Source organism: Neolamprologus multifasciatus, chromosome 14, assembly GCF_963576455.1.
Source record: "Neolamprologus multifasciatus chromosome 14, fNeoMul1.2, whole genome shotgun sequence".
Classification (NCBI taxonomy): Eukaryota; Metazoa; Chordata; class Actinopteri; order Cichliformes; family Cichlidae; genus Neolamprologus; species Neolamprologus multifasciatus.
In genome coordinates, this window is record NC_140452.1 from 40,906,261 (window position 1) to 40,914,012 (window position 7,752).

A 7,752-nucleotide genomic window follows, 5' to 3' on the forward strand; every position below is an offset into this window, starting at 1 on the left:
TCTATAAGATAAAGCCATAAATATGTGTGTCTGAGTCTTCTATCAAAAGTTACAGCTATTTATATGAAGTTGTACAAAAACGCTTTATTTCGTCAAGTCAGTGCGTTTCTTACTATTACATGCATTTGAATGGGGAGCTCGCCCGAAACAAAGTATAGGTTTTCATTATGTGAATAACTTGAAAAATCTTAGCTCAAACAGCTTCAAAACCTGTTTGCCCAGCACAGGGATATTGAATTCTATAAGATAAAGCCATAAATATGTGTGTCTGAGTCTTCTATCAAAAGTTACAGCTATTTATATGAAGTTGTACAAAAACGCTTTATTTCGTCAAGTCAGTGCGTTTCTTACTATTACATGCATTTGAATGGGGAGCTCGCCCGAAACAAAGTATAGGTTTTCATTATGTGAATAACTTGAAAAATCTTAGCTCAAACAGCTTCAACACCTGTGTGCCCAGCACAGGGATATTGAATTCTATAAGATAAAGCCATAAATATGTGTGTCTGAGTCTTCTATCAAAAGTTACAGCTATTTATATGAAGTTGTACAAAAACGCTTTATTTCGTCAAGTCAGTGCGTTTCTTACTATTACATGCATTTGAATGGGGAGCTCGCCCGAAACAAAGTATAGGTTTTCATTATGTGAATAACTTGAAAAATCTTAGCTCAAACAGCTGCAAAACCTGTGTGCCCAGCACGGGTATATTGAATCTGATAAGATAAAGCCATAAATATGTGTGTCTGAGTCTTCTATCAAAAGTTACAGCTATTTATATGAAGTTGTACAAAAACGCTTTATTTCGTCAAGTCAGTGCGTTTCTTACTATTACATGCATTTGAATGGGGAGCTCGCCCGAAACAAAGTATAGGTTTTCATTATGTGAATAACTTGAAAAATCTTAGCTCAAACAGCTTCAAAACCTGTGTGCCCAGCACAGGGATATTGAATTCTATAAGATAAAGCCATAAATATGTGTGTCTGAGTCTTCTATCAAAAGTTACAGCTATTTATATGAAGTTGTACAAAAACGCTTTATTTCGTCAAGCCAGTGCGTTTCTTACGATTACATGCATTTGAATGGGGAGCTCGCCCGAAACAAAGTATAGGTTTTCATTATGTGAATAACATTAAAATCTTAGCTCAAACAGCTTCAAAACCTGTGTGCCCAGCACAGGGATATTGAATTCTATAAGATAAAGCCATAAATATGTGTGTCTGAGTCTTCTATCAAAAGTTACAGCTATTTATATGAAGTTGTACAAAAACGCTTTATTTCGTCAAGCCAGTGCGTTGCTTACGATTACATGCATTTGAATGGGGAGCACGCCCGAAACAAAGTATAGGTTTTCATTATGTGAATAACTTGAAAATCTTAGCTCAAACAGCTGCAAAACCTGTGTGCCCAGCACGGGTATATTGAATCTGATAAGATAAAGCCATAAATATGTGTGTCTGAGTCTTCTATCAAAAGTTACAGCTATTTATATGAAGTTGTACAAAAACGCTTTATTTCGTCAAGCCAGTGCGTTTCTTACGATTACATGCATTTGAATGGGTGAAGTCGCCCGAAACAAAGTATAGGTTTTCATTATGTGAATAACTTGAAAATCTTAGCTCAAACAGCTGCAAAACCTGTGTGCCCAGCACGGGTATATTGAATCTGATAAGATAAAGCCATAAATATGTGTGTCTGAGTCTTCTATCAAAAGTTACAGCTATTTATATGAAGTTGTACAAAAACGCTTTATTTCGTCAAGCCAGTGCGTTGCTTACGATTACATGCATTTGAATGGGGAGCTCTCCCGAAACACAGTATAGGTTTTCATTATGTGAATAACTTGAAAATCTTAGCTCAAACAGCTGCAAAACCTGTGTGCCCAGCACGGGGATATAGAAGTCTATGAGAAAAAGCCATAAATATGTGTGTCTGAGTCTTCTATCAAAAGTTACAGCTATTTATATGAAGTTGTACAAAAACGCTTTATTTCGTCAAGCCAGTGCGTTTCTTACGATTACATGCATTTGAATGGGGAGCTCGCCCGAAACAAAGTATAGGTTTTCATTATGTGATTAACTTGGAAATCTTAGCTCAAACAGCTGCAAAACATGTTTGCCCAGCACGGGGATCTTGAATTCTATAAGATAAAGCCATAAATATGTGTGTCTGAGTCTTCTATCAAAAGTTACAGCTATTTATATGAAGTTGTACAAAAACGCTTTATTTCGTCAAGCCAGTGCGTTTCTTACTATTACATGCATTTGAATGGGGAGCTCGCCCGAAACAAAGTATAGGTTTTCATTATGTGAATAACTTGAAAAATCTTAGCTCAAACAGCTTCAAACCTGTGTGCCCAGCACAGGGATATTGAATTCTATAAGATAAAGCCATAAATATGTGTGTCTGAGTCTTCTATCAAAAGTTACAGCTATTTATATGAAGTTGTACAAAAACGCTTTATTTCGTCAAGCCAGTGCGTTGCTTACGATTACATGCATTTGAATGGGGAGCACGCCCGAAACAAAGTATAGGTTTTCATTATGTGAATAACTTGAAAATCTTAGCTCAAACAGCTGCAAAACCTGTGTGCCCAGCACGGGTATATTGAATCTGATAAGATAAAGCCATAAATATGTGTGTCTGAGTCTTCTATCAAAAGTTACAGCTATTTATATGAAGTTGTACAAAAACGCTTTATTTCGTCAAGCCAGTGCGTTTCTTACGATTACATGCATTTGAATGGGTGAAGTCGCCCGAAACAAAGTATAGGTTTTCATTATGTGAATAACTTGAAAATCTTAGCTCAAACAGCTGCAAAACCTGTGTGCCCAGCACGGGGATCTTGAACTGTATAAGATAAAGCCATAAATATGTGTGTCTGAGTCTTCTATCAAAAGTTACAGCTATTTATTAGGAGTTGTATAAAAACGCTTTATTTCGTCAAGCCAGTGCGTTTCTTACGATTACATGCATTTGAATGGGGAGCATGCCCGAAACAAAGTATAGGTTTTCATTATGTGAATAACTTGAAAATCTTAGCTCAAACAGCTGCAAAACCTGTGTGCCCAGCACGGGTATATTGAATCTGATAAGATAAAGCCATAAATATGTGTGTCTGAGTCTTCTATCAAAAGTTACAGCTATTTATATGAAGTTGTACAAAAACGCTTTATTTCGTCAAGCCAGTGCGTTTCTTGCGATTACATGCATTTGAATGGGTGAAGTCGCCGGAAACAAAGTATAGGTTTTCATTATGTGAATAACTTGAAAATCTTAGCTCAAACAGCTGCAAAACCTGTGTGCCCAGCACGGGGTTATTGAATTCTATAAGATAAAGCCATAAATATGTGTGTCTGAGTCTTCTATCAAAAGTTACAGCTATTTATATGAAGTTGTACAAAAACGCTTTATTTCGTCAAGCCAGTGCGTTTCTTACGATTACATGCATTTGAATGGGGAGCTCGCCCGAAACAAAGTATAGGTTTTCATTATGTGAATAACTTGGAAATCTTAGCTCAAACAGCTTCAAAACCTGTTTGCCCAGCACAGGGATATTGAATTCTATAAGATAAAGCCATAAATATGTGTGTCTGAGTCTTCTATCAAAAGTTACAGCTATTTATATGAAGTTGTACAAAAACGCTTTATTTCGTCAAGCCAGTGCGTTTCTTACGATTACATGCATTTGAATGGGTGAAGTCGCCCGAAACAAAGTATAGGTTTTCATTATGTGAATAACTTGAAAATCTTAGCTCAAACAGCTGCAAAACCTGTGTGCCCAGCACGGGGATCTTGAACTGTATAAGATAAAGCCATAAATATGTGTGTCTGAGTCTTCTATCAAAAGTTACAGCTATTTATTAGGAGTTGTATAAAAACGCTTTATTTCGTCAAGCCAGTGCGTTTCTTACGATTACATGCATTTGAATGGGGAGCATGCCCGAAACAAAGTATAGGTTTTCATTATGTGAATAACTTGAAAATCTTAGCTCAAACAGCTGCAAAACCTGTGTGCCCAGCACGGGTGTATTGAATTCTATCCGATAAAGCCATAAATATGTGTGTCTGAGTCTTCTATCAAAAGTTACAGCTATTTATATGAAGTTGTACAAAAACGTTTTATTTCGTCAAGCCAGTGCGTTGCTTACGATTACATGCATTTGAATGGGGAGCACGCCCGAAACACAGTATAGGTTTTCATTATGTGAATAACTTGAAAATCTTAGCTCAAACAGCTGCAACACCTGTGTGCCCAGCACGGGGATATTGAATTCTATAAGATAAAGCCATAAATATGTGTGTCTGAGTCTTCTATCAAAAGTTACAGCTATTTATATGAAGTTGTACAAAAACGCTTTATTTCGTCAAGCCAGTGCGTTTCTTACGATTACATGCATTTGAATGGGTGAAGTCGTCCGAAACAAAGTATAGGTTTTCATTATGTGAATAACTTGAAAATCTTAGCTCAAACAGCTGCAAAACCTGTGTGCCCAGCACGGGGATATTGAATCTGATAAGATAAAGCCATAAATATGTGTGTCTGAGTCTTCTATCAAAAGTTACAGCTATTTATTAGGAGTTGTACAAAAACGCTTTATTTCGTCAAGCCAGTGTGTTTCTTGCGAGTACATGCATTTGAATGGGTGAAGTCGCCCGAAACAAAGTATAGGTTTTCATTATGTGAAATACTTGAAAATCCTAGCTCAAACAGCTGCAACACCTGTGTTCCCAGCACGGGGATATTGAATTCTATAAGATAAAGCCATAAATATGTGTGTCTGAGTCTTCTATCAAAAGTTACAGCTATTTATATGAAGTTGTACAAAAACGCTTTATTTCGTCAAGCCAGTGCGTTTCTTACGATTACATGCATTTGAATGGGTGAAGTCGCCCGAAACAAAGTATAGGTTTTCATTATGTGAAATACTTGAAAATCCTAGCTCAAACAGCTGCAACACCTGTGTTCCCAGCACGGGGATATTGAATTCTATAAGATAAAGCCATAAATATGTGTGTCTGAGTCTTCTATCAAGACTTACAGCTATTTATATGAAGTTGTACAAAAACGCTTTATTTCGTCAAGCCAGTGCGTTGCTTACGATTACATGCATTTGAATGGGGAGCACGCCCGAAACACAGTATAGGTTTTCATTATGTGAATAACTTGAAAATCTTAGCTCAAACAACTTCAAAACCTGTGTGCCCAGCACGGGTATATTGAATTCTATAAGATAAAGCCATAAATATGTGTGTCTGAGTCTTCTATCAAAAGTTACAGCTATTTATATGAAGTTGTACAAAAACGCTTTATTTCGTCAAGCCAGTGCGTTGCTTACGATTACATGCATTTGAATGGGGAGCACGCCCGAAACACAGTATAGGTTTTCATTATGTGAATAACTTGAAAATCTTAGCTCAAACAGCTGCAAAACCTGTGTGCCCAGCACGGGTATATTGAATCTGATAACATAAAGCCGTAAATATGTGTGTCTGAGTCTTCTATCAGAAGTTACAGCTATTTATATGAAGTTGTACAAAAACGCTTTATTTCGTCAAGCCAGTGCGTTTCTTGCGAGTACATGCATTTGAATGGGTGAAGTCGCCCGAAACAAAGTATAGGTTTTCATTATGTGAAATACTTGAAAATCCTAGCTCAAACAGCTGCAACACCTGTGTTCCCAGCACGGGGATATTGAATTCTATAAGATAAAGCCATAAATATGTGTGTCTGAGTCTTCTATCAAAAGTTACAGCTATTTATATGAAGTTGTACAAAAACGCTTTATTTCGTCAAGCCAGTGCGTTTCTTACGATTACATGCATTTGAATGGGTGAAGTCGCCCGAAACAAAGTATAGGTTTTCATTATGTGAAATACTTGAAAATCCTAGCTCAAACAGCTGCAACACCTGTGTTCCCAGCACGGGGATATTGAATTCTATAAGATAAAGCCATAAATATGTGTGTCTGAGTCTTCTATCAAGACTTACAGCTATTTATATGAAGTTGAACAAAAACGCTTTATTTCGTCAAGACAGTGCGTTTCCTACGATTACATGCATTTGAATGGGGAACTCGCCCGAAACAAAGTATAGGTTTTCATTATGTGAATAACTTGAAAAATCTTAGCTCAAACAGCTTCAAAACCTGTGTGCCCAGCACGGGAATATTGAATTTAATAAGATAAAGCCATAAATATGTGTGTCTGAGTCTTCTATCAAAAGTTACAGCTATTTATATGAAGTTGTACAAAAACGCTTTATTTCGTCAAGCCAGTGCGTTTCTTACTATTACATGCATTTGAATGGGGAGCTCGCCCGAAACAAAGTATAGGTTTTCATTATGTGAATAACTTGAAAATCTTAGCTCAAACAGCTGCAAAACCTGTGTGCCCAGCACGGGAATATTGAATTTAATAAGATAAAGCCATAAATATGTGTGTCTGAGTCTTCTATCAAAAGTTACAGCTATTTATATGAAGTTGTACAAAAACGCTTTATTTCGTCAAGCCAGTGCGTTTCTTACGATTACATGCATTTGAATGGGGAGCTCGCCCGAAACAAAGTATAGGTTTTCATTATGTGAATAACTTGAAAATCTTAGCTCAAACACCTGCAAAACCTGTGTTCCCAGCACAGGGATATTGAATTCTATAAGATAAAGCCATAAATATGTGTGTCTGAGTCTTCTATCAAAAGTTACAGCTATTTATATGAAGTTGTACAAAAACGCTTTATTTCGTCAAGCCAGTGCGTTTCTTACGATTACATGCATTTGAATGGGGAGCTCGTCCGAAACAAAGTATAGGTTTTCATTATGTGAATAACTTGAAAAATCTTAGCTCAAACAGCTGCAAAACCTGTTTGCCCAGCACGGGAATATTGAATTTAATAAGATAAAGCCATAAATATGTGTGTCTGAGTCTTCTATCAAAAGTTACAGCTATTTATATGAAGTTGTACAAAAACGCTTTATTTCGTCAAGCCAGTGCGTTTCTTACGATTACATGCATTTGAATGGGGAGCTCGCCCGAAACAAAGTATAGGTTTTCATTATGTGAATAACTTGAAAATCTTAGCTCAAACACCTGCAAAACCTGTGTTCCCAGCACAGGGATATTGAATCTGATAAGATAAAGCCATAAATATTTGTGTCTGAGTCTTCTATCAAAAGTTACAGCTATTTATATGAAGTTGTATAAAAACGCTTTATTTCGTCAAGCCAGTGCGTTTCTTACGATTACATGCATTTGAATGGGGAACTCGCCCGAAACAAAGTATAGGTTTTCATTATGTGAATAACTTGAAAATCTTAGCTCAAACAGCTTCAAAACCTGTTTGCCCAGCACGGGGATTTGAACTGTATAAGATAACGCCTTAAATATGTGTGTATGCTTCTTCTATCAAGACTTACAGCTATTTATATGAAGTTGTACAAAAACGCTTTATTTCGTCAAGCCAGTGCGTTTTTTTTTTTTTTTTTTTCCGCCTGTCCCATTTGGTTCTTTAGCCGTCAGAATTGTTGTCTGAAGACCAACAAGGATACCCAATGGATTTATTTTGCCAAATGGATCACCATGGCATTGCCGTATTGGTCCATTTGATCGACCTTTGTTTTTATTATTTATTTTATTTTCAGTTGTTACAGACGGGACAGACATGAGTGAGGGATAGGAAAGGGAGAAAGAAAGAGGAAGGAAAAGAAAAACAGAAGGGGAGAGGGACAGTGAGAAAGGGGGGAAGAAAAAATAT

At 36.8% G+C, this 7,752-nt stretch overlaps 1 long non-coding RNA gene across 2 annotated transcripts; it reads left to right on the forward strand.

Annotated features, from left to right (window-relative positions):
* The first annotated feature begins 453 nt into the window (after positions 1–453).
* Positions 454–4,021, forward strand: LOC146504706 (uncharacterized). 2 transcript variants are annotated; one of them, XR_014877834.1, is made up of 3 exons: positions 454–2,059; positions 2,534–3,483; positions 3,722–4,021. It is a non-coding gene; the product is annotated as an uncharacterized LOC146504706 (long non-coding RNA). The 2 variants fall into 2 exon arrangements; XR_014877833.1 differs by lacking the exon at positions 3,722–4,021 and having other exon boundaries at positions 454–1,110; positions 1,348–2,059; positions 2,534–3,702.
* Positions 4,022–7,752: the final 3,731 nt, after the last annotated feature.